The sequence below is a fragment of the Canis lupus genome, chromosome 25 (genome assembly GCF_011100685.1).
Source record: "Canis lupus familiaris isolate Mischka breed German Shepherd chromosome 25, alternate assembly UU_Cfam_GSD_1.0, whole genome shotgun sequence".
Classification (NCBI taxonomy): domain Eukaryota; kingdom Metazoa; phylum Chordata; class Mammalia; order Carnivora; family Canidae; genus Canis; species Canis lupus.
The window spans coordinates 1,165,431-1,193,114 of NC_049246.1; the positions used below are offsets into that span (position 1 = coordinate 1,165,431).

Sequence of the window (27,684 nt, forward strand, 5' to 3'; positions counted from 1 at the left end):
TTTTTTTTTTTAGATTTTTATTTATTTATTCATGAGAGACACACAGAGAGAGGCAGAGACATAGGCAGAGGGAGAGAGGCAGAGGGTCCCTACTGGGAGTCCAATGTGGGACTTGATCCTGGGGTCTTGAGATCATGCCCTGAGACAAAGGCAGATGCTCCTGCTGAGCCACCCAGGCGTCCCTGGAGTCTCACAGGTCTGAGTGCCATGCATCCTGTCTCATTTCTTGTCTAGGTTATGTCTGAGGGTGTTTCATGTTAGAGCACCTTTTCATTACTTACTTCTGTGGCACACATCAAGGCCATGGCCATGGACCAATGCTGAGCTTCTGAGGAACATAATAAGGGTATTTATGATGCTGCTGATGATAATTATGACCTCATCTTCCGAGACAGACCTACTATGTGGGATAGAGAAGACAAACAAATTTAGACTCAGAGACCTGAATTAGAATACTGTCTCTCTTACTTATTGAGCATTGTGACCTTTCCAGGTTTCTTACCTTGGAAAATAGTGGCCATAATAACTCCCTTATAAGTTGTGGTGAGGGTGAGACAGTATGTGGATAAGCGCCCACTAAAGGATACTTTTATTGACATTTCTTATTATTGTTGCAAGTGAAGCAAAGACAATTCAAATTTCCATGAGAATAAAGAATATAAGTCTGAGTTCCTAACTGAAGAGATACAAAAGTTTCCAGGAATTATGACATGGAGGACTCTTGAAAACATTACACAAAGTGAAAGAAGCCAATCACAAAAGGCCATATATTACATGATTCTATTCATATGAAGTATCTGGAATAGGCAAATCTATATGGACAGGAAGTATTTCAGTGTTTGCCTATGGCTAGGAGGTTTAGGGGGAATGATTTGGGGTTTTGGGGTGATACAAATATTCTAGTGTTGATTGTAGTGATGGTTGTTAACACTGAACATACTAAAAGCCATCAAGATGTGTACTTTAAGTGAGCGAGCTATAAGGTAGTTGATTTATATCTCAATTAAAAAGTTTGTTAAAAATAAGTTTCAGATGTCTGTTTAGTTCAAAGAAATTGAGAAATATCACATTCTATCATGTTTATAGTGAATGCATTTCTCAAAGAAAGAAGTGTCTCTTTCTTAGCCATGGCACTTAGACAAAAGTATTAAAAAATACGTATAAAGTTAAACACAAAAAAGCTAAAGGCAAAACAAACTCAGGAAGAGAAGCTAGACGGAAAAAAGTAGAAAGCTGGAAATGAGACTGCCTATAAGTCCACACTGAACCTGACTCATGCTCAGCAGGGTACACATTTTGAGCTGTTTGTGATTCATTCACCCTCTCTTGTGGGGAATCCATGTGACAAATGGCTTCCACGAAAAAGCAATTTGACCTTGCCCCACAGGCCACACAGATGTGTGTGTGGCAAGATGCCGAAGCAAGATGCGGACAATTGGGTACTTGCGGAATCAAACTGTGGTGTCTAAATCCCTATTAACTGACCTATCCAGGTCCAGCTCTGGGTGTTTGGTCTGCAGCAGATGTGAGACCTGCCAAAATATGAGAAGATGCAGAAGTAACTTGGTTATAAATGTCTTATCTTTTGTCTCTGAGAAAAGAAAATACCTATAAAAGTGCCTGGCTCATGTTAAGTCCTTAATGGATGTTTGTGGAAAGTATTGTTATTGGAATGAACCCAACCATAAAAGATCTTGTCTCCCTCCCTGATTCTTGGGTGGTGAATTCAGCAGAAAAAAAGACTTGAACCGCTTTTTGACATAATAACAATTTTTATTTTTGGTGGTACCTTCCACTTTGTAGGGTGCCCCTATGTCAATAGCTCATTTGATTTTTTGAACAGCACTATAGGTTCATTGAATGCTAGACAGTAGTATACTGAGAGATGTCTGTTGTGTTCAAGGTCACATTGGCCAGGGCCAAGACCCAAGTTCGGTCCTCTTTCCAGGACATGTAAGTTGAATTACTTGGCCTAGTTAGTCAACCTAATTTTTCAATGTTTCAAGGGATTATATTGATGCTACATCAAAGAGAGTGTTGTTGGTAAAACCATCACATATGGCAATGATGGGGACTGGCCAACCAAGCTACCACTTCTTGAGGCCAAAATGAAGGAGTGAACTATGCCTAAGGGCACAGAATCTAGTTCCTGTCAGAGAAGGAGCTTAACGAGGTGGTTAGGAGCACCATCACAGTTCTGTTACCTATAAATTTGGGGTAGTATCACCATCATATAAGATTGTTGCAAGGGTTGAGTGTGCTACTGTGTGCTGAGTATTTCACAGAGTGCTTAGCATGCAGTCAGTGCTCATTAAAAACTATATTTTAATCTGTCATTTCTTTTTCCTATTTATTTTTATTTAATCATTTCATTGTCATCCTCTTCACTGCCATTTGCTCGGGAAAATATAGGGCCATATTATAACAGCTGAGAATTTAGACCACTTGTGAGGAGGTATAGAAATAAATACTTGAGGGATTCAGGGTCAGCTGACATGCAGGGAAGATATGCTTTTTAGCTTAAAATTTGAAAACTGAGGCCAACCTGATCATGCTTGTTCTCCCCTTTCTCCAAATGCAATTTATCCATCTATTCCATTCTTCAGACCTTCTTTTCTCACTAACATTAGTAAGCCTCAACCATGCTTTAGATTTAAAGCCCAGGAGGCTTGACCTTTCCAGACATGACCATCCACTGAGTTGGAAAGAGTGGCTGCCAGGTCACCGAAACCATGGGTGAGAAATGACTGGGAAGGGGTGCCTGGGTGGCTCTGTTGTTAAGTGGCTCAAGTCATGATCCTAGAATCCCAGGATTGAGTCCCACATCTAGCTCCCTGCTCAGCAGGGAATCTGCTTCTCCCTATGCCCCTTACCCAGCTTGTGCTCTCTCTTTCTCTCTCTCTCAAATAAATAAAATATTTTTTAAAATTAAAAATAGTAGTAATAAAAAAGCAATGGGCAGGAAGATTTTGGACTAGAGGGCAGGCCGGGCTTGGGATGGATCATCTAGAGGGAATTAAGGGCCGGAGGACCAGGTTGTGATGTGAGACATGGGATTGGGGTTTATGTGAGCTTCAAAGGCAGAGCTGTGATCAGAGTCTAACTTATCCAGCTGAACTGGAAGGCATGGCTATAGTCTGGCCTCTCCATGGGCTGAACAAGATTGGAATTCAGAGGTCCACACAGGGCAAGAAGCACAGGCAGAGACATGATGAAGGTGAAGTGGGTGTGCAGTGGTGGAGGAGGCTGTGGCAGTATTCAGGTTTCAACATTGCTATCTAAGCAGCGAGACACAGGACTTGCATTGAGAGGCTGAGACACGTGAGTAGGCCTCTCAAACTCCCTATCACACACTGAGGTTGTCCCAGCTCAGGGGCATCAGCCCTTTGCCTCCCTAACCTCAGGGCAAACTCAGGCTAGCAGATGGGTGCTTGCCCTCCAGGCAAAGTACTGACCTTCAGAGGTTAGAGCTTGCAGCAGAGGGCTCTGAAGAGAATCCCATTAACTCTCAAATATCCAAATCTATTCTTGATGTTCCTAAGACATGAGAGGCAAATGCAAACTAGTAAGAGGTTCAGACTTTTAGTTTCAGATATTAAAAAGGGCTTAATTCTTTCATTCAAATGTATTTGATAGCCCCCTATTGGTTACTAATTAAATGTAGCAGGCCAGGAGGGGGCAAACAGAGCCAAGATCACCCAGGGTCTCTGCCATCTAGAGGGTGAGGATGGGCCTCAACCAGCATGAGAGAAGGAAGCAGAGAGGGGAGGATAGGCAGAGGAGCAGGGTCTAGAGCCTGGAAGGAGAAGCCAGTTCCCTCAGGTTCAACAGACAAAGACTATGTCCAGTGAGCCAGACTGCAGGGATCAGGAACCACAGAGCCTGGGACACAGAGGCTCAGAGGTTCAGAAAGGGCACTACCAAAGCCCTGAATGGTAACCCCAGCAGGTGCAGAGTGCAAGCAATCCAAAGGGAGAACTGGCCTTCTCAGCATCACCTCTCCTCCCAAATCAGGTGAAAAAGATGACTGAAGAGACACGGAAGCAGCTCTAAGTACATGCAAACCAAGTGGTGGTGCTCCAATGGGAGTGTACATCAGGATCACCTAAAGTGTTTTGTAACACAGCTCACTGGGCCCCACTCTCAAGTTTCTGATTCAGTAAGTTTGGGGGAGAGGGTGTGGAGTGGGCCTTGCCCGGAGCATTTGCATGTCTAACAAGTTCCCAGGTGCAGCTCATGGGCTGATCTGAAGGTGACACTTAAAGACCTGAGCACGCTGGGGCAGTCACTCTGAATTCTTGGCCTATGAAAGAAATGATAAGCAGAGGAAGTATGTCTGGACTGTCCTGGCAGCCTCCTCACCATGGCAGGTGTTTTAACTTGGCTCTGGCACAGGCCCAGACCCACCCAGAGGTGACACCAGACTAAGAGCCCTGGTGTGGGTGGTGCTGTTACTGCTTTCTCCATCTCTTTTCAATCTTGGGTGGGGATAGATCCTTTGCTTGAGGGCCTGGTGACCTCTCTCCTTTACCTCCACAACTTAGGGATGCTCGGGACAGGTTAGGACTATCACTTAGGGACACAGACAGTTTAGGGGCATTTTTATTTTCTGGAATATTTGCACATGGGCAAACATCTTCTGTATCATGTTGACTCTCTTCCCTCACTCTTCATCTGCCTTTCTTCAAAGCTTGTGAGTGGTTGTGGTTACCCAATGACATCTTTTCACTTTCTGTGATTTGTGTGTGTGGCAGTATGCAGCTGCTTGTGCCACTTAAACTGGAAAAAGTTGGGTAGCCCGTTTACTTTCCATCCCTTGCACAGTTTTAGCAATACGACTGATAATTCATGGAGGTTCTTCTCCCCCTTCCCCTTCCTTCCTATACCCCCTCCATTGAGACATGGAAGCTCTTCACTCTTCATTCACAATTTTCTCAATGCTCTGGTGGTGGGGAGAAAGATTAAGTAGAATGTATGAAGCAAGTTATTACTCAAGCATAGAGGATGAAGTGTGTTGGGCATGGTTGGGTCAGGGAAAATTGTCTAAACTGTTGTTTCCTAACTCCGGCTGTGTGATAGAATCACCTGGGAGGTTTTTGTAATTCATGGTGAGGACAAGATTTTCACTTAAGCTGATCTGGGATGGGACCTTTAGCATTGGAAAATTTGAATCTCCTCAGAGTATTGTAATGTGTAGTCAAGCCTGAGATTTGCTGTTCTAAACCCATTTTTCTTAACAACACCTGGGTGCTAAGCACAGCTGCATTTTGGTGTGACTTCCTTTTAATAACCACAAGGCATATTAAGGAGGGCTGGAGGCTGCCACCTATGGGGTAGGAGTCCACACCACAACCCTAAATTTAGACAGGTAACAATAGGAAGTACGTATCTCAGGACCAGGTGGACAATATAAAAAATGCAAGTTCTGAAGGCAGCAAAAAAATCGCCAGCTGAGGATGACAGAACCAAGTCAGGAATATGAGCCAAAGGTTGAAGTGCCAAGAGAGCAAACTACCAGGGTGAGGTTATATCACAGGTGGTGGAGCCAGCATGGGGATAAAGCTTGATTCTAGAACCAACTGCAGCTTAAATCAGGAACTCCATATGTCCCATGTCCTGGGGCAGAACTGGGTGAGTGGAAGTGTATTTACTTGGGGTTTTCACAACCAGGACACAAAGACGAGAAAGCTAGCAGGGTCTTGAAAAAGGGGAGAGGAGGGACGCCCGGATGGCTCAGTGGTTGAGCGTCTCCCTTTGGCTCAGGGCGTGGTCCTGGAGTCCCGGGATTGAGTCCCATATCAGGCTCCCCGCAGGGAGCCTGCTTCTCCCTCTGCCTGTGTCTCTGCCTCTCTCTCTCTATGTCTATCATGAATAAATAAATAAAATCTTTTTTTAAAAAAAGGGGGGAGAGGATATTGTTTGGTCTACATAATGCTTATTGACCCATTTTGCCTTTACCAAATTGACCAAATGTTTCTGGCATTGTTTCTGACATAATGAGAATTCAGACAGAAGAGTCTCTTAGAGCAGTGCTCCTTAAATTTGAATAGTGCAAATGAATTCTGTGGGGATCTTGTTAAATTGGTGATTCTAATTCATTTGGTCTGGGGTATGGGGAGGGGGCAGGTGGGCTGGAGGGGCCTAAGACTCTATTTCTCACCATCCACCATGTGATGTTCATCTGTGGACCACTTTTGAGTAGCAAGGACTTAGAGGACAGGATGTTATCTACCTTAAATGCACTGGAGATCAACACCTTGTAGAGACCTGTTGAGTCACTGTTGATGAGGAGGTTGACACATTTCCCTCTTTTCTCAGATTAAGGGAGTCTATGGTTTTTGCAGAAGGGTCCCATTCCTTGAGCAAAGTAACTTTCTGAAGACCTAAGTACAAGGACAGCCTCGTGCCATAAACAACATGTGTTTTCACATCATCCACTTTCCTTCCCCTCACCCTGTTCCATCAGAAAGGCCGATATTCCACAGAGTGAACCAGTCTTGAGATGACCTAGTGAAGCAAGAACCACAAATAAGTAACCTGTTACCTGGGAACAGAGCAGCAATTCTTTCGTAAATGAATGTCAATGAGGTATAATTTTCTGCTGGAGCAGAATTCCTACACCTGACAGTGTTCTTAATATACTTTAATTAAGAGGTTAATCTGTTGTAGAAATTGCTTTTCTCTGAAGCCACCTGAAATCAATTTAAACTCAATTACAAGTGGTTAGCTATTGTTTATGTGGTTAAAGATTAGAGAATACATTTTTGCTTGTCAGGAGCCATCTGAACAAATTTTGAATGTCATGATCAGAGGAGAGTATGAATAGTTGAGTGCTCTTTAATGGGCATAGAGAAACCATTAGAAAATATAATCAGTCATATTTGATGACTTGACCTTGGGGCTCAGCTAGAAAAGGGTCTAATCATTTCTGTCCCTTAAGTGCCACAAGGATTGCTCTACCGAAATTAATTGATCATTACGTGCTTTCTGAGAACCTAATATACCCTATTTGATGGAATATAAATTGCAAAAATAATCTGTAAATTATATAACAAGCTTCAGAATACATTTGCCCTCTGTCTCTTTAGCACAGATTAAATCTGACAGCTAGTTTCAAAATGATCAAAATTGCTTAACTCCTCCAATAGTTTGGAATGCTTGAGTTCTATGAAGAAAAAAAAAATCTATTGCCTGGAGTGTGCCCAGTATATAAATTTGAATTACAATCCATTTTCCATCAGTAAAATGTAGAGATAAAAAGGTCTGAAAAGGTTTTCTGGGGCTTGAATACATTATTTTATTCAGTTGCTTAGTAAGGTACTTAGCTGCTATTAAAAATTTGGATGCATGTCAGAGAGAAGGAAGCTGTTTTGAATCCTCTCCACTTCCGCGCTAAGTATATGAAAGAATTACATGCCTCTAATAGGCCAGCCAGCTTGCTAATGTGATATCCCATAGTCTGGTTGAACGGTACACAATGACAGCACACTCTGCTGATTATCAGTGGGTTAAAGGTTTCTTGTCATCCTTTCAGGTGTCAAAATAATGAATCCAATTACCTCCTCTGTTTATGTGTATTCTTCTGGGATCAAGACATTCTGCCATTATAGTGTACACATTCCATGACATTTGGGTTAAGTTGCTGAAAGCCTTTCTCTAAAACTCTTCCCCTCCAGAGAATTATTTGAAAAATTTTCCTTCGGTTGACACTTTTCATATTTGAAATAAACCTTCCAGGAATTTCTTCCCTAAATGTTGAATGGTTAACTATTGAGTAGAAGACCATCTGTTCCTCCTAATTGGCATAATGAGGGAAGACCACATTTTTGGAGCGTGAAAAAAAAAAGTGTGATGAAGTGGGCTCAGACTAGTGTTTAGCATAAGAGACTGGGGCAGCTCCCTAGATGCCAGGACAGTGGGGGGTTTTCTGGGAACTGGGCCTTTGAACGCTAATGTCTCTTGGGAGTTGAGTGAGGGGTGAAGCTATGGGGACCAAGTTTATTATGCTAGGACTCTGGGTTGGACTACAGGGGTTTAAATCCTGGCTCTGTCATTTCCTAACTGGGAGCCTTCTTAGCTTCTTAAAGCCTCAGTTTTCCCAAATGTAAAATGAAGATAATAATGAAGATTAAATGCAGGTGTATAGGAGACTTGGTAGAGTGTCAGGCATGCACACTTACTAAGCTCTTCATTCGTAATTAAGCAAAACATAAAATGATTTGGTGTCTCTCTTTTCTGAGCCCTAATCAGGGGTTCTTGATTTGAGAAAGAATTTTTTTTCTGGCTCATGAAATTTTTGATTTGAAAGTCTTCCAAAGATACCGAAATGAAGTTGCATCTGATATTTCATTTCACAGGTACCTTTATAACAGCTCCTCTTGGAGTGAGGGTGGAGGTGAGGGATTGGAAGGATACTCAAGATAAACTCTGCACTGGGGAGGGGGTGGGGGTGTGTGTGTAGTAGTTTCAGTTCCTCCATAATGCAGCTGTGTGAGTTGAGAGCAAGAAGTCCCTCCTCTGGGCTCAGTTTATTTGTGTAAAGTGACAGGGTTGAATAGATAACTGTTAAGGTGGTTTAAAGCACTGAGATTCCATGATTCTATATTGCTAGCCATCCCTGTTAAAACATTCCCTGCTCCACACGCAGGCCACCATGGTCAGAGGGTGGGCACAGACAGGGCAGTTGGCAGTGCAGTGACCCCACATCTGTGGCTTTTGGCTTCATGCTGTTTGACCTGTCTGTTCATGGCACACATGGTCCCCCATGGGGGGCCCCATGTGGGTGGCCATTCACTAAGGTATGGTTTTAAAGCCTTTAAAACTCATACCTCCCTTTGAGAAATACAAAATAAAAATCCTATATTTCCTGAATTCACTCTATCCTGTGAGATGCTAATAAGCCTCCTTCACACCCCCAACAACCCTTTCCCCGCTTTATGATTTGAGGAATATCTGTGCAGTCCCACCTCATTCTACCCTTTCCCAAACATCCATCCCCAACAGAGGTCATGACAGGGCACCCTGAGGGCCAGATTCAACTCTTAGATGATATTACTTGTCTCTCCGGAAAGGATTTCCACAATTGGAATTAGTTCCCAGCATTTAAAAATCAGAAGATTTCATATAAAACCCAGATTTCCAGCTTATTTTGGAAAAAAATAACAAAGAGGAAAATATGACCAGAATTTCCTCTAGAAGGATGACCTGGTTCTTACACCAGAGGGTGAAGAGTCTGGCCAGGAAGTAAAAAGGGTGACACCCTGACTCTTCACTCTGGAGTGTCTCAGTAGCAAATTGAGCGATGTCCCCTGGAGCCTCTCTGAACTGGCCCAGGACCATCAAATTAACCAGTCACACTGAGACCCTTGGTGCAGAGGAGCCTCATGGGAGAGCTGCGCTCCTGCCCTGTGGCTTTTTTCTCTCCAGGTTGCTGACCAGGCCCTCGTAGTCAGTTGAGTCTGTGCCCCTCCCATGGGTTCATACCTTTAAGAGTTTCAGTTCTTTAAGGTTCAATCCTTGTGAACATGCAAATCCCTCAAACAGGATCTGCACTTGGAGATTTAAATATGTTATACATCACTGTGCAAAAGGCTCTGTATGTTTTGCTAGGAACAGAGGAGAGGGCTTGGGGACATAGAGGTTCTAGGAGGGGCCTAAGGGTTAAACCAACAATCTGGGAAAGGTGTAAGAGGGTGTGCGTCTGGACAAAGTGATGGCTTTTCACAAATCCCCCTGAACTGCTTGTTCTGAAAGGAAGCCTGGGACAGAGTGAGCTAGGGAGTGACATGGCCCCCTCTCACTGGACTGATCTTCCTCTCATCTCTGCATTCTCTTGGGAGGACTGGTGCTCCTAGCCATCTGCTGTCTACAGGAGGACAAAAAATCTTCAGAGGCAATAGAAAAGTGGAGAGGAGGTCTGGAACAACCTCACTGCCACTAATTTTAGGACTGGAACACTTGTAAATAGCATGCTGCCTCTGGATCTGATTTTGCTTGGATGCCAAATTGCCTTCCAGCCCTGGATCTCTGCCATTCTGATTTCCTTTGCTATCTCACAAGAATTGTGACTTTGTGCCACACGGAAGGGTTCATCACTAGTGTAAACCTGCATTTGACTTCACATGATACTCCACAATTTATGTGTTAGTCAGGTCATCGTTGAGTCCTGTTGAAAGCAATCCTGTAGAAATTGTACTCTTGAGAAGGTTTATATTAGAACTACAGCATCACTAAATCAAAACTAGTGAGGACAATACCACCAATTGCTAACGTCAACCCATGAGATTGAGTTCAATGTGCCGGTCAATGACTGACCTCAGAAACAGTCAAAGGCCATGAAATCAATATCTACATAGTAACTTCAATATAACATTAAGCACTACCTTGAACTGAGTCATTCATTTGAGAACCCAGCTACTGAACCAAATGCAAGGACAGATGCCCCACACTACACGTGCAGACAAAAGGAAATTCTGCCTGAGGAGATAATCTCCATTGACTTAGTTATACAATGAAAGGTTTCACTCGTGTACAAAACTTTAACAGGCAAAGGCTTTCTGCTTTGTACTCTAAAAGCTCTAACTCCATTTCCCTAGAAATAGCAAGCGTACTATGTCACATTAAATTCCCTCTCTGTCAGCTGAATTGTCTGGCATGGAATTATCGGGTTGAATCATTTTGTCTAAAAAGGCAAAAAAAAAAATAGATCATTTGCTTTTTCTCTCCATAATTCTTTTGTTCATTCACTGGGTATTTCAGCCAAATCCTATTGAAGGAATGAAATGTGGCTTATGCTGCATGCAGATGTGATAGGAGGTTTGGGTTATCCATGAAAGCTGTCAGGATATTTTTAGAAAAATAGTTAAAAACACAAATTCTGTCATCTTGTCATTATGCAACTATCATATCTGTATATCTCTAACATTTTTATGTACATTTATGTGGTTATAACAAAAATTAACACGCAGTTTTTTCTTTTGTTAACACTCTAAACTAGCACCATAGGCTTCCTTTCTAATGACTGGATAATAATCCATCAAATGAGTATTCTATTGTGGTAGATTGCAGAACCTCTTCTAATTCTTCACCTCTCCCTGTTTCTACATCCTTTGCAATGTGATTTTGTAGCTCCTCCCATTGGGGAGGGGGATGGGATGTAAAGTTTATTTTCCCACCCCTGGAATACCATTTGGTTTTATGACTTGCTCTGGCTAACAGAATGTAGCAGAAGCGATGGTGTACAGATTCCAAACTTGTGCCTCAAGAAGATTTTTATAATTCTACTTGCCTTCTTGGAACCTGACTGTAGATCATCATCATGAGAAAAATCCCAAGGCTGTTTATTAGAGACTGGGAAACCACGTGGAGAGAGGCAGTAGTCATCCCACTGGTCATAGCTAAGTCCTTCCTAGACCAATAGGCTTCCAATTGACCTGTCAGCTGACCAATTTCATAGAGGAGTCCAACTGAGACCAGAAGAAACCCTCTGTAGCCTATATGCAAAAGCAAATGCATATTGTTGTAAGCCAAAGAGTATTGGGATGGTTTTCTATGCAACAATAACTGGCAGAACAATAATTCTCAATTTCCATTTTGTTGTTTATGTAGGTGTTTCCAGGATTTTCTTAATTAGAAAACAATGCTATGATGAACATTTTGATGCAAGTGAAGAATGAGTTTCTATGAGGATTTTCATTTTGTTTAAGGAAACTGGCAATTAGACTTTATCTCCTCTAAGTGTTTGGTAAGTGTTACCAAAATACTGTTATCATTGAAATTCTGGGGTTGACTTTAAATTATCATTGTCAAGCAAAATTTAAGCTTTGATATTACATAATTGTTTTCTATGTCCATATGAGGAACAATAACAATGCATTTTCCTTATGGAAACATATGGCACATGGTGTATCTCATCTCAAACCAGGCGAGTCAAAAAACCTCAGAAGCTCATAGAGACTTCTGTTTCATCTGGGCAAACCCTGAGCATATTGACTCCTTTCAGATAGTTGTAAATAATAACGTATATTATTTTTTTTCTCTTCTTTGATGAACCCATCTTTTCTCCTCTAGAGAAACTGTAATTACCCTCCAAAGTCTGGCAGCCTCCTGAAAATGCCAAACCTCTTGCTGAACAAACTCTGGGTTGTATATTGGCAGGGTGGTCTCTAGCAAGTCATTTGCTTAAATAAAAAAAAATCATTATACTTAATGACTGCTTATCAGAAATTTAGAACTATCATCATGGAGTATTAGAACCACTTGGTCCTTCACTCATTTTGGAGAGACATGGAAGTTCAGAAAGCCTTCCTACCTGAAGGAGGAAGGTAGTGTGGTACTTACTGTGGTGGTACTGCCTCATGTTCTCTGAATTATACACATTATGTTCAGTATTCACTAAAAAAATGAGAAAAGCACCCCCTGTAGTATTTCACTCATCATTAGAGTCTTCATGATTAAGAGAAAGACCTTTTTTTCTTTTCCATGTCAGAAGTTACATTTTTGAAGCATTTCTGACATCTCCTTTCTTACCCAAATCAAAACAAAGTCCAAGAGGTTGATGAGTTGAGCCCCAAATTTTACAGTGTTCTTACCCACTTACATTATTCAAGTTTCTTGAGTCACACCCACTAAAAAACCAAGCACAGGACTCTCCCTACCCAGTCATCTTGAGAGTCCAGACTGAAATATTTACAAATCTTCCGTATTTTCCCTGGGGGTCTCTTGTCACTTCTATATGAATGGAGAGAGAGAAAAAACCCCACAAGTGCCCTCCTCCCTCTCCCCAAGCAGTTGAAGCTTCAGGTTAGCATCATGTGCTGCAAGGGCCATCAGGGCAAAAGTCCTCTATGTGCCTCTCTGCATCCAGTATGACCCCCACCCTCCTGTCCCCACTTTCTCAGGACCCTTCTTGCACAACACTGTCCCGTGAGGTCTAGGGCCGTTATTATGCACCTGAGGTCTTCTGGGATCAGGCACTTAAGTGATCGGATACAATTTAGACTTAACTTGAAAACTGGACCAGCTGCCACCATATAATAAAATTGCATTTCCCTAAATAAATATTTTGTGGATAATCATTCCATCTGTCTTTATTAAATATAAGAACTTAGCTAAACCAAAGAATTTTGTAATAACCGTCAATAATTAGCTGAACACTGAGAAACTTTCAAATATTTGTTGGAACCTGCATTTTTTCCTTAAAGGAACACCTAATGAACTGTCTCAAATCAGATAAATACATAATGTGTTTTACTGAAAGATACTAAAATCTCAAAATATTCTCTGAAACAAATGGATTAATCAGTCCCCACCTTTTTGCTGCTTCATGATCAGGAATCTTGCTGTTAATAAAGCTTCTGTCTTCTTATGATTGCCTTCACTTCCCTTTCAACAGGTTTTTCCTTTCCTGTCTAAACAGAATGAATGTCTTGGTGGGAGAGAGTCAAAGTGAGGATTTTGTCCCATGGCCATGGGGAGGCTCCAGGATATTGTCTCTGGGGTCATATGTCATCTAAAATCATGGACAGTTAATTTAAGTAAGAATAAAAATGATGATACTGTTGATTAACATTTATTGAAGGCCTATTATGGGTGGTAAATTAATCTGCCTCTTTCTTTTTAGACTAAAGTCACCCCTTTTCTTACTAATGCATAAAATGAACATTTAGTGAATCATCTTAGATAGGTGTTTGATCAGATCCATTCATTTATTGATACCTTCTGGGAGCTGAGCAGTGACCCATATGTTGAAGGTACAGTGGTGAATTTTAAAAAAGCCCTGCTTTCAAAAAGCTTGCATTCTAGTGGAGAGAGGGACAGACAATAGACAAATCTATTTGTCAGGTAATAATAGGTGTCACAAAGGGCGGAAAAAAGCAGGGAAGAAGGATAGTGATAGAAGCAGAGTAGAAAGGATTTTTTAAAAAGATTTTATTTATTTATGAGAGAGAGAGAGAGAGAGAGAGAGAGATAGGCAGAGGGAGAAACAGGCTCCATGCAGGGAGCCCGACGTGGGACTCAATCCCTGGTCTCCAGGATCAGGCCCTGGACTGAAGGTGGTGCTAAACTGCTGAGCCACCCAGGCTGCCCTAGAAAGGATTTTTTTTAAAAGTTTATAAAGGTGGTCAGATAGAGGATAAATATAAATTTTTTGCTTTGAGATTTCAAAACTGTGAAAATTTTCTTTTCCCCATAGGATAAATTCAGATAATCTAAATCTCTTTGGGCAACAATTCCAAAATTGGACTCTAACTTGCTAAAAGCTCCCTTGCCATGCATTTGTATACCTGTTGAGATGTACCTGGCAAAGGCAAATAATCTAAAGAAACAAGAGCATATGACCCTGGAGGTCACCTTGTCCTTAACTTGTAAAACACCATTTGCAGCCAGTCTGACGTCAATTAGCAAGGGTTGAGAGATGATTCATCTGTGTTCATACCATTGTTGGTTCCTGTTATTGTTTTTCTCCTCACATTTTAGTTAATCATCTCTTTGAATTAGGTTAAATACTCACGTGCTTTATTAGGTCTTTTCCTACAGTTTCATCCAGCCAAACCTTTGGTGAAAATGTAGGTGTGGGTGACATAAAGTCCCTGTCCTTTTCCTGAGGGGGCCAGCAGATTGGCATGAGACACCAGAATGAATGAATCCAGTTTGTAAGACAAAATCATGAATATCCATAAGCTGGGGGAGAGAATGTGCCACTCTTCACACAAGCAAGCTCACTTTGAAGGTCCTATTTCTATTCTGAAATTACTGGAAAGTTTATTTTTAAAATTATTTTAATTGAGGTATAATTGACATGTAACATTATGTTAGTTTCAGGCATACCATATCATGATTTGATATTTGTATACACTGAAATGATCAGTACTATTAGTCTAGTTAACGTCTGTCCCCATACAAAGGTCCAAAAAATTGTTTTTACTTGGGATGAGAATTTCTAAAATTCTCTCTCATAGCATAGCAACCTTCAAATATATAATACAATATTATTGACTACAGTCACCATACTGTGCACTACACCCCCATGAAGTATTTCTTTTGTAACAGGAAGTTTGTACCCCTTGACCTCCTTCACTGGTTTTACCCATGCTCCCCACCATTCTGTTCTCTGTATCAATGGGTTTGGTTTTGTTTGTTCATTTGTTTTGTTTTTTAGATTCCCCACATAAGTGAAATCATACAGTATTTGTCTTTCTCTGTGTGATTTATTTCACTCAGCGTGATACCCTCTAGGTCCATCCATGGCACAAATGGCAAGATTTCATTCTTTTTTTATGGCTGAGTGGCAAAGTTTAAAATAATTCCATAATGAGCCATTGACCTGAATCCACAACATCAAATAACAAGAGAAGGGAAGGCCATGAAGATTTAAGGATAAACACAGGAAGGACAGAGACCAGACTCCACCAGGATTTCAAAAACCCAGATCTGCTTACAAAGTACATTCTAACCAAAGTTTCTGAGTCAAAAGTCACTCTTAAGATATGCAGACATGAAGGGAATAGCTTAATAATACTGTCCCACTGCCTAGCCAGGGAGAAGCATAGTCAGACTTCAGGCGGTCTTTAGCAAGTCCCGCTTTCTTCCTTTTTTTACTTTTTAGTTTTTTAAAATATCCTCCTCCTTAGCTTTGCAGCAAACAGGACAGACATTCTGGATCTGACTGGCTCCATCTAGATTGGGAAGCCTTCTTCCTACCCACTTGTCAGAAGATTCTTTTCCTCAAACACAGAAGGAGGTAGATCTCACTATTATCAACAAATGAAACTATTATTTTTTTAAAGATTTTTATTTATTTATTCATGAGAGACACAGAGAGAGCCAGACACACAGGCAGAGGGAGAAGCAGGTTCCCTGTGGGGAGCCCAGTGTGGGACTCCATCCCAGGACCTGGGATCATGCCCTGAGCAAAAGGCAGACGCTTAATCACTGAGCCACTGAGGCATCCCTCCAAATGAAACTTTAGACTAGAGTGGAGTCTTTCAGGGTTGGGTCGAGCCCAGGCTGGGCCGTGCTTGCAGAACCTCCTAATGACTTGCTGGTAATCACCCAAGTCCGAGAAGCCTACGAAATGCTTGAAACAGGGTTTTGGAAATGAAAAAAGAAGTTTCTTCTCTTAGTTCATCTCATCACCATCTGGCTAGCTTTTACAATCCTTATTGCACTATGATTAATTTTTTATGCCATAGACTTCTGCTAATTAATTGTAATTACCAAGAACAGGAAATTTCAGCGTGACCAGATCATGTTTACTCAGAATGGCTGAGTTGGAGAACTGTTCTTTAAGAGATGTTCTTGAGATTGTCTGATTTTAAGAGCTGGGTAGATCCTTGGAAATCCACTGGTTCAGACAGTTCACTAACACCTGAGCAAACCTGTGTGAGTTAGCCTAGGTCTTGTGCTAGTTAATAGCAGAGAGAAGAAGAAAATGTCAGCTTCCACACCACCAGGCTGGTGGGTGTTTGTACCAGGCTTTGCTGCCTTGAGAACTAGTTCGAACCAGAAGCAGCCACTCCCCTCTCCGTTTGGGTGGATTCGTCAAATCCTGGATGGAATTTGGTCAAAATGCCTCATTGCATCATCATGTCACTTTGAAACTCCAAGTTCTTTGGACATAGAGTTCTTGTCTGTGTGATGTGAACCAATAAATTCTCTGGAAAAAAATCAGTCCAAACACTTGGCTGGTGTTTTGGAGGAAAAAATAAATGTGAGTGATTGAAGTTTTAAAAATGAATTAAGCAGCTGTGTTTGCATCTTATGGGCACTCATATTAGATCTAGACAAGCTTGTCCAAGGCTGGGATAGGGTCACAAATTGTACGGAAATTGCGCTGTGACTGTTAAAGCAGCGCAGGACATGTCAGTGGTCCACGGATGTCCAGGGCGATCGGCAAAGCTCCGGGTTTTAGTCTGGCAGTTTATTGGTTTTTAAACTGCCAAGCTATGTTTCACTTTGGAAGAGTATGTATTTTTTTCAAATGAGATTTTTATGTGTAATCTATGCATATAAAATAGCTAAGGACAATATTCTATGTTGAAATGATAAATTTCCCCTTTCTAAAAATAATAAATGAGAAACATTTATTATTGAACTAAGATTTGAAATGGTGAGTTACAGGAGTCAGTGTTAGTCTCGGGGCATCGTCAGCACCGAATTCATTTCTGTATGTGGATTTACTGGCGCTGTAACCTATTCGTCTGGTATATCAAGTGCTCAGCACATGACCTGGCTTATGGGAAAAATGAATGCATCAGCAACTCTTAGCTTGGAAGCTTCGTAAAGGTAGGAGCCACATCTTAATTCACCATTTTTAATCCATCCCTCCCTGAAGTGACACCAGCTGCCAGACTTTACTGAAGGAGGCCTGCAACAAATACTGATTGGATTAGGAGGAAGTGAGTTTGTACCTGAAGAGGTTAACTGATGGTGTCCATCGGAGATGCTCAGAGCAGGGGAGCCTTGTGGCCATGGCCATGAGCTCAGTGGGATTCTCTAACAGCCATGTAGAGGGTGAATTAGAACCCAATGCATCAGCGTGCTTCATACAGACTCTTCCTCCTTGTGGCAGGTTTTAATTAAAAATGTTCTCTCATATATGGTCGTCAGGACAAGGACATTTTTCAGTCCATCCTTGGGCCTTATTTTCCTCCACTTTCAGCCAGTGACAAAGTTTCTAGATTTCTATCCCTTCTGTGGCCCTTTGGCCACTTGAGATCACCATCTTGACTCAGGTCTTCATTATCTTTCACCTGGACTATTGCAATAGCGCTCTAACTAAATACACCTGTCTCAAGAGTCTGGTCTTTTCTGGTTCATGTTGTGGTTTGTTATAAAGTTTATTTTCTAAAACTCAGGTCTGGAACTTGCCTGCTTAGATGTCTTTAACAGCTCCCTCATGTCTGTGGGTTAAATTTCATTCTTGGGCATGGCATCAACGGCTTTTTCTTCATCCTCACTGTCTCCCCTCAGGTGACCCTGACTTTACCTACATGGAAGACACAGCTCTCTTTGGGACTTCTGCTTTTGTGCTTGTGTTATTCTTCCAACTGAAATACCCTTGTACACTCTCTGCCTTTCGTCTGTCCCCCAGTAGACAGCACTCCCTATCAGAGCAGGCGCTGTGTCTCTTTCTCTCACTATTTTATTCCCAGTGTGTAGTCCGGTATCCAGAGCAAAATAGGCATCTGGTAAATATTTGTTGAATGAATGACAAACTGAAAAGGCTGAGAAATAGGACTTGCATTGAATTAAAAATCGAATATATGTCCAGTACTAGGAGATGGTATACATAGACCAAGCTGGCTCAGCGCAGTTAAGCATTATACAGAGTAGGAAACACAAAGACTGAGAAGACATGGTCTCTACACTTTAGGGAGTCAGTCTGAAATGATCGGGCTGGCAGGAAGTGTGGAAGCTCTCAGAAGAACAGGGCAGACTCCAGTAGGTCTAATGGTAGTCTCCTTATAGGATTCCCAGGGCCCCTGAGTGGCTCAGCATTTGAGCATCTATTTGCCTCTGGCTCAGGGCGTGATCCTGGAGTCCTGGGATCAAGTCCCACTTTGGGTTCCCTGCATGGAGCCTGCTTCTCCCTCTGCCTGTGTCTCTGCCTCTCTCTCTGTGTCTCTCATGAAGAAATAAATAAAAATCTTTTTAAAAAATAAATAAAAAAAAATATATTTTAAAAGATTTCCTGCTCATGATTTCTGCCCTCCTCAATCCAATCTGCACTTGTTTCCCAGATTCACCTTCTCAAGGTGCCCTTTTGGATATATCTGCCCTTGTCTTAAAAACCAAATGTCCTGTGAGTCTTGCTGCCTGCAGATAAAACTCCAAACAACTTATTAAAGCCATATATTCTCCCCAAAGGCTCTAGTCTTTGGCTGTTGGGACCTGCTTTTGTGGGATTCTATCTTGTTCCATGGAGCTTCTTACATTCCACCAGCCCTGTGTTGGCCCATTACTGAAAGGATGCTAAGAGCCATGGCAAACCTAAGGCAACAGTATTGTCCCCAGGACAGTCATCATCTGTGCTGGTGTGTGATCCTAAGAGGCAGGTCTCAGTGTTTCAGACCAAACTCTTTTTTTATTTCTTCTGACCCCTAGTTATGCAAATCACCCTCAGAACATGCATTCAGGGCTCTTCTGCCTGCAGGAGCCTTGGAAAATATAACGGGGCTCTCTCTGCTGGCCTCCCCCAACCTTATAGTCAGGATCCACCACAGATACCTCTTAGCTTCACTTCCATGTCTCCCAAAGGCAATTCCCTCCCTCCTGCTTTCCTCCGTCCACAGCAAAAATTCTCACATTTAGAGTTGTGAGAATCACCCAGGAACTTGCTAAAATTCAAATTTCTGAGCCTTTGAGGCTATGCATTTTGGTTAAACATTCTGGATGGTTTTGATGCAGGGGGTTCACTGTCTACACTTTGAGAAATATTTTGAGTATGGTCACCCAACAGTTCTCCTGCATATTTTCTTTTACCCACTCATTCATTCTTTCACTCAAGTATTCAGTCACAAACATAGGCATTTTTTTCTACAGCAGAACTTTTATAACAAGAATTGCATATGATAGGATCAATTAACTAAGAACAATGGGTTACCTCTGCTGTTAACAGTTATAAACAGTTTTCTTCTAAAACCATCCAATAATCATCTCTTCTTAAGGGAAAAAAAAATGCTGGCATCTCCTCTGCACAGCTGCTTGAAGAAGCAGTGTGATTTACTTGGCCCATCAGTGGCTCATAAGAATACAGAAGAAATTTGCCCTTATGTGGTAAGAGGAAAAGAAATGCCTCACTTAAGTGAGATGGATGGATTTCCTTAACGATGTGTAGTTTTTAAAATGTAATTCTTATAGTATTTTTAATTCCAAAAGGAAAATGATAACTTTGTAACTGTGCATCTAGAAATTTAGTCCCTAAGGCCCTCATAAGAGTTTTACTAACTAAGTATTGGTTAGGAACATAACCAACAAAGTACAGAGAACAAATTATATTGGTTCATTTAGGCTTCTAAAGTCCAAATGCTATGGCAGGGACACAATGCTGGAATCCCAAATGGGACTTACTTTCCTGGCTTCAGTGTTTGGTCAGGGTTTTTAGTGGGTGGTGACATATGAAGATCACATTTTCTCAGATTCAAGATTAGGGGCCATGATATTGTATAGGGTCTTACAAATTGCAATGTGAGATTATTTTTAGAATGCCTGGATATATGTTTCTTTTTCCACATAAATTTACAACTTCAGCTAGACTGATCTGTTCATCAGCCTCTAACCTTGCCCTGCACCTTCCATGGTTTCTCTTTAGCTCATGCAATTTTCCATTCTTGGAATTACCCTCCTTCTATTGTTCTACCATCTAAACCTAACCTTTATCCAAGATCCAGTTAATGTTCTACCTTCTTTGTGAAGCCAACCTAAATCATCTCAGACCACAATGAACTTCAGAACACCTTTATCCCTTATTGTTTACAGTCTTACTTGGCATTTAACATTGCAAACCTTCTTACGTACAGATCCCATTTCCCCATTACACTACTCTAGTCTTTTGGGTGGCAGTGATCATGTTGTATGTATCTTTGTAGTCACAGGATTGAACATAACATCTGACTCATGATGGCTGCTACTTAAATTTAAGATACGAATAAGAATATGGATGTTGTCTTTATTTTTTGTGTGTCAAAATTTCTGTTTTGGGGGCCATTCCATTGTGCAGGTTCTGAATTCCACTTATGCCTATGACATCTAAAATTTCAACAATGGATGTCGTCAAGTTCAAAGTTATTTCCTGGAGTAATGGCTGTTTAAAACCAGAAGCCTCAAACTCATGTTTCCAGGGCAAGTTAAGTAACCAAGTAAGTCTGTGCCCCCCAGCTTCATATTCTTGCCATAAGGGTATATGGGAAAAGCTAAGCCAAATGGGTCTGTTCTGCCAACAGCCAGTGGGGCAGCCTGTTTGCACCTGACAGTATACACCACTAGGGTTCTAAATCCACCAGCACTCCTTGGTCATCTCACTGTTATGGCAGTGTGTTCTCTGATTAAGACCCTTTGGACACCCAAATGCTGATGACTGACTGGAACCGAGTGCAAAATCCTATCTTCAGGTCTACTCTAACATAGTACTAGCTTTTCACACAGAGCCAATTCCCAAATACCAATATGGTCTTGCCAGGCAGGGCTTATTGTTGGCTTCCATCTCTGCCCTCAGTTTGATAGCCAAAGGTGTTCACCAAGTTACTCTCTGCTGCCCTCAACAGGCCCTTGACCTCATTGGCAACTCTAATTAACTGTAGGTCCCAGATGAGATAATTAAGGTCTTGCAGTGTGAGATTCATCATGTATTTTGTGTTGAGTGATTTTGTGTGCTTGGTCACTAATGTTTGTTCTGGTTGTGTGTGTGCAGTGGGAGGGATTGCTTGTTTCTTGATTTTCAATTATTTAGGTGCATTTTGATTTTTCTTCTCTATATATCCACAATTTTTCCTCTCATCTGCTTAAAAGATCAGTCCTATGAAGTAGGAGAAGTCAATTATTTTGAGAAAGGCAGTATGGTTTATTTTTTTATTTTTTAAAAATATTTTATTTATTCATTCATGAGAGAGAGAGAGAGAGAGAGAGAGGCAGAGACACAGGCAGAAGGAGAAGCAGGCTCCACGCCGGGAGCCCGATGCGGTACTCGATCCCGGGACCCCAGGATCGCGCCCTGGGCCAAAGGCAGGCACTAAACCACTGAGCCACCCAGGAATCCCCCGGCAGTATGGTTTAAACTAAAAACATGTGACATTTGGGGTAAGACAGATCTGTGTTTTAATCTCAACTCCACCTTTCACTGGCTCTATGAATTTTTCTGTTTTTTTTTCTTTATAAGAAGTACATTATGTAACAACATGCAAGCAAAACCGACTCGTAGAGAGTGCTCAATGCTGGTTTTCTCCCCCCTTCCTCATGAAGTATTTTTGCTTTGACTAAGGTAGCCAGTCATCAGCTTTCCTGTTATAGAGATTAGCAGTCACTGTGTGGGAGACATTTGTTATCTTCTTCTCCCTTCCCCTTCCCGTTTCTTTGTCATCTTCTGTCTGTGGTCTCTTAGATTCAGGAGGAAGAATATGCATTGAGCAGGTGTTTAGTTGGCATTCCCAGAACTTTCTCCCAGCACTGACCAAAGGGACCTCACTTGACCTGTGATCTCAGGAGCCATCCTTAGCCTACAAGCTGCAGTGTTATTTATATAAAAACTGCTATGTCCTGTTAAATAACACTGGATTCTGAAGGGCTTGTTGGAAGGTTAGGCACTGGTTTCAATGTGATTCTACTAGCAACATCAGTACAGGGCAGGACCTGATTGGCATTACCAGCAGTTGAATTTTTACCGTGTCAGAGATTTTATGGATCATATCATTGAATGATCAGAAGAGCCTTGTGTGTTAGACTCTCATTCCCACTTTACAGATGAGGCAACTGAGACTCAGAGAGGTAGAAGTAACTTGTTCAAAGTCATATAACTGGTAAAAGTCAAAGCTTGGATATGAGCCCTGAGCCTGACTGGACACAAGTCTGTGCTTATATCATTGTGTTCTCTCACCTCTAAAAAGCAAAGGATTCTGAGAACCAGCCAATGGTAAGGGCAGCCTGCAGGGATATAGATCTTCATTTGGCTCTGCACAGAGCCACAGGTAATGGCATTTAATTGCCCTAAAGAAGCTTTTAAAGGGTAAGTTGAAGGCCAGTTTTAACTATAATACTATAAAAGACTAATGTCAGATCATTGCCTTTTGTCTGTTTCTGTTCCAGTGTTGATTGATAGGTTACATTTTTAAAGATTGCATCAGTAATTCATGCTTTATTACTTCTGAATTAGTGTAATGCTTCAAATCATCTTGTTGTAATTCAGCATAATTATCTATAATTAAAAATAAATTCCTGTAGGGTGAGAATATTAATTCCTATGTAAATGTCTTTATTTCTACTGAGCCTATCAAACATTACCAGCTCATAGCCAGCAATTCTGAGCATTACCGTGGCACTAGCTTTCCTCTATCCAATGGGTCCATACTTTCTGTACCACAGTGTGTTCTCTCCTGGGGGTCAGCGTTCCTCTATTATTTCACCTGAGTAAATGTTCTTAGGGCTATTGGCTTTTGTGTGTGTATGGTTTATTTCACTTTGAGATTCTGATGAAAGCTCTGAAGCATGTTCTAGGACAAAACACATAGGTACATTTACACAGATTGTGCATAGAATTTTAGAAGAAGCAAGGATCTCCTAGGACCTGGGTTCTCCAAGTGGGGTCCTCAGAACAGTAGCAGCAGCATCGCTGGGGACTTTTAGAGAAGCAAATCCTTTGGCTTGAATCAGAAATTCTGGCAGTGAGGACCAGTAATCTGGGTTTTAATAAGCTTTCCAGATGATTCCAATAATGAACGTTTAAAAACTGTGGCACCAGGAGGAGTTATGAACCTTGCCCTGGCAGGGTGTCTGTCATTTAACATAACTTCGAAAAACATCAGCACTTCTGAAAGCAGAAAGATAATGGATCCTTGCAAGCTCTGAACTTGCTATTTTCACCAGATATTAAGAAGTGCTTCATGTTTCAGACCAGGGATCCATTTGCTCCCAGGGAGCAAGGAGGAGGCTGGTGACACCACCATGGACCCCAGGGAAATGTTCCCAGGTGCCTGGGAATATTAAAGTAGATTCAAAAGGTGATAGAAACAGGCAGATCCTCTCCTTAAGTACATATGAATCCTTAAGTGGCTCTCTGGCCCCACCTGTCCTCATTTGGAGTCATCCTTGCCCTTGAGGCACAGATGCTCTCTGGAGACTTACTCTCTACAGCAGAGCCTGGGTATGATTCAAGAACACAGTTTGGTGCTCAAAGTTTCAAGAAGTTAACTATTGAAGTACCATCTCTAAGTTTTTTCATGCAGGATATTTTATTTTAGCCAGGTAACTTGGTCATTAGAGCTTATTTTTAGACTATGCTTCCATGTTTAAGTTTTATTGTGTGAGGAAAAAAATTACTTAGACTTGTAAAGAAGCTCTCACCCAGGGCCTGAATCTTTCTTGAGTAAATGCTTTGACACATGTAGTGAATCGTCCTGATTAATCACAATTATGTGTCTGCGCATCATAGACTCTGCTCCCAACTCTTGCCCCTTCTCCACCTAAACCCACCCACCCACCTCCCGAGCTTAGTGCAAAGAATTACAACACACAGAAAAAGTTGTCTTGAAAAGTGCGCTTCCATTTAGATATTTATCATGTTAAGTGTTTACGTTTGTGTTTTCCTCTTCAAAATGTAGAGGGATTATGTGCCTTAAATTTAACATTTTGCCACTTCAGTGTATTAGAAGTTCTCTTGAGTATTACAAGTAGAGTGCTTATAAGAATGGGGAAATAGGATTATTATTTATTTTTATGTCTTATTTTTACTTTTTAAAAGATTTTATTTATTTATTCATGAGAGACACAGAGAGAGGCAGAGACATAGGCAGAGGGAGAAGCAGGCTCCCTACGTATAGCCCAATGTAGGACTTGATCCCAGGACCCCGGGATCATGACCTGATCCAAAGGCAGACACTCAACGGTGAGCCACTCAGGCATCCAAGATTATTACTTATGTTGGTTAATTGGCTTCTCTGTGTTCAGTGGCCATATTCCTTACAGATTCATGTTGTTGGTTACAAGGAAGGAGCAGATTGCAGAATATATATATATATAATATATTATATATAAAATATATTATATATATTATATAATCAAGCCCATATATATATATATAGAGAGAGAGAGAGAGAGAGAGAGATAAATTAAGAAAAAGAGTCATCCTCCTCCTTCCACAAGCTCTTCTCCTGAATATTTTTTCGCTTTCGTGAGACTGCCAAGGTTTTACTCATTCTTTAAGATCCATATTAAATATCATGACTTCTGTACTAACACTGTCTTTTCATTATACTTGTATTGTACACTTACAACACTGTTTGGTACCTCTGTTTTTGAGTCTATTCTCTGGCATTCTGTGACCCCCCCCCCCCTAAATTCATGCACTATGTTTTATTAATTGTGGTGCCTTCAACACCAATCATAGACTAGCACACCGTCAAAGTGTAGTAAGTACCCCTCGAATTCAGAAATGTCAGCATACACACAAAGAAGGCATGGGGGTTGGGGTAGAAACAAAGCACAACTTTGCTGAGTGAGCCACTTTGTGGATCCAGTGGCAGGCTAAAGTAACCCTTCTTACCTCTATTGACAACCAGGGCACCAAGATGCTTTATGACAGAGACTTCACTCCATTCCTACATTTCAGGAGATCTTACTCTCTTAGAAAGAAAAGAAAAACAAAACAAGAAAAGAGGCTACTTAATTGAATATTTGAATGGGCACCAAACTGCTAAGCACTTTACATGAATCTGAAAATTTCCCAACTTGCTTTCCTCTCTGGCTAACACCCCACCTCTTATCTGCCCAACATCTGTCTTCAGTTTTCCAGCCCCAAACTGGCTTCAGCCCCTCAGTCCATTGAAATGGTTTGTGCCAAGATGACCAATGCTGACCCTGTCTCTGCATCTAGCGGTATTCAGTTCTTACCTTAGTCGGCTTCTCTGCGGTATTTCATGCTACGATCACCGTGTTCTCTCTTCTGAAATGATTCCTTTTTTTTTTTTAATATAAAAACACATTTTGGGGGAATTGTAATTCATTAAAAACAAACTGTTGTTTCTTGGATGCCAACATGTCTTAAATGATGTTTCCTTGTCAGTTGCTGGATTTCCTCAGTGTGGATTTCCCTAACAGTTTTGGAGTGTAAAGGGGGTATTTCAGTACCACTTGACCAGCCCATTCCCAGTGTTCACCATCCCACTCAAACTGTTCCCTATCAGTTCTTTGACGTGTCCTTTCTGCCCTGGAATCTTTATGCTCTCCACTCCCTCTGCCTAGAGATCTCTCTCCCCAGCCCTGCCTTCTGATATTTGCACAGGGAGCCTGTCCTGACCACCAGACTACCTCCATGCTAGCTAAGTTACCCTTATTACCATTCTTATAGCACAAGATGCTTTTCCTTCAAAGTACATATCCACATTTCTAAATCTATATCTGTTTTTGTGGAATGATTGATACCTCCCTTTCCATAGACTGTAAGCTCTGTGATGGCAGGGACCAGGTTGGCTTACTTATATAATGACTGCTCAAAAAACGTTGGCTAAAGAAGTTTATTATCTCATTGAATTTTTAGAACAATGCACTAAACTTTGACCTGACACTTATCAGGTGGCACCATTCCTCCCCATCTCTGCATTTCTGTCTTAACTGCCAAGTAAAAAACATATGCTCTTTCATTTTAGCATTCACAAAAGGGAGGAGTGCCTGCGTTTTTCTGGCAAGTTTGAGAAAAGCAACTCTTGTTATATACCTCTGCCTGGACGAAGGACATGCTCTGCTCATAGCCTGCTTGTCTAAAGGTTTTTTGGGGTGAGTAGGCATGGGTGACTCCACCTGCCCTGTCACTAGGTGGGAGATCCACCTGTTTCTGGGTTGAAGACTAGCAACTGGTCTAAGCCACTTCTCCAGTCCTGCTTTATCAGTCTGATATTTTGATTCCCGTCTCCTTCACCTCTTTATTTTCTCCATAGGTTAATACTTGTGATGCTAAGAGTTGGTGTTATTTGATACCCTAACAAAAATAGCAGCCTTCTTAATTTTTCCCTTTCCCCATTGTAACTCATGGCTTTGTTCCCTGAGCTGACTAGGTCTGAACACTTTTACTGTTTTCCACAAATTATGGTATAAATCTTACTGAGTTCTTTTTTTCCTCTGAAACTCCTTTCCTAGTCAAGCACTAAAATTCATTTACATGACCACAATACATTTCTCATATATATTTGGTCTTCCATCATGGTTCCTGACTCACACCTACCAAAACTTTTGGAATTTCCTGAATGTTGAGAGTGACAAAAGTATCTATTATGTTAACACGGTAACTTTCAGACCCCACCTAAAGATGGGGTCCAGTTGCCAGGAGAACCAATGCATGAGTAGAGGGTTGGAAGTTTAGGTCCCTCCTTCCCCCCACCTCTACTGCTGGGGAGAAGGAGAGAGGGCCTGGAGGTTGAATTAACTGCCAGTGGCCAATGATTTAATCAATTGTGCCTATGTAATGAATTTGCCATAAGCCCCTAAAATTACAGGTTTTGGATGGCTCCTGGGTTGGTGTACACATGGAGGTACCCTCAGAGGCCATGGAACCTTGCCCTTTCCCCATGTCTTGCCCTATGTATCTCCTGTGTCTGGCTGTTCTGGAGTTATATCCTTTTATGATAAATCTACGACCTGGTGAGTAAAATGTTTCTCTGAGTTCTGTGAGCCATTCTAGCAAGTTAATTGAATGCAAGAAAGGGGTCGTGGAAAACTCTGATGTATAGCCAGTCAGTCAGAAGTCCAGGTAACAACCTGGGCTTGTGACTAGCATCTGGAATGTGGGGGTGGGGGACAGTCTTTCAGGACAGAACTCTTAACCTGCAGAATCTGATTCTATCTCAGATAGATGAGATAGAGAACTGAGTCAAATTATAGGACACCCAGCCGATGTCTGAGAATTATTTGATGGTGTGGGACAACTCCAAACCCCCTTATTGGAATTGGGTCTAAGAATCTCTTCAACTTACCAGACAATCT

At 41.5% G+C, this 27,684-nt stretch overlaps 1 long non-coding RNA gene across 2 annotated transcripts in view; it reads left to right on the forward strand.

Annotated features, from left to right (window-relative positions):
- The first annotated feature begins 5,438 nt into the window (after positions 1-5,438).
- LOC102153977 overlaps positions 5,439-27,684 on the forward strand; it is a 103,953-nt gene continuing 81,707 nt past the window's right edge. The window contains exons 1-3 of one of the 2 annotated variants that reach the window (XR_005378302.1): positions 5,439-5,631; positions 11,608-11,743; positions 26,355-26,481. This is a non-coding gene — a long non-coding RNA (uncharacterized LOC102153977). Of the gene's footprint in view, positions 5,632-11,607; positions 11,744-20,728; positions 20,862-26,354; positions 26,482-27,684 lie in introns of those variants that run through there. The other variant, XR_005378301.1, reaches the window with a different exon arrangement.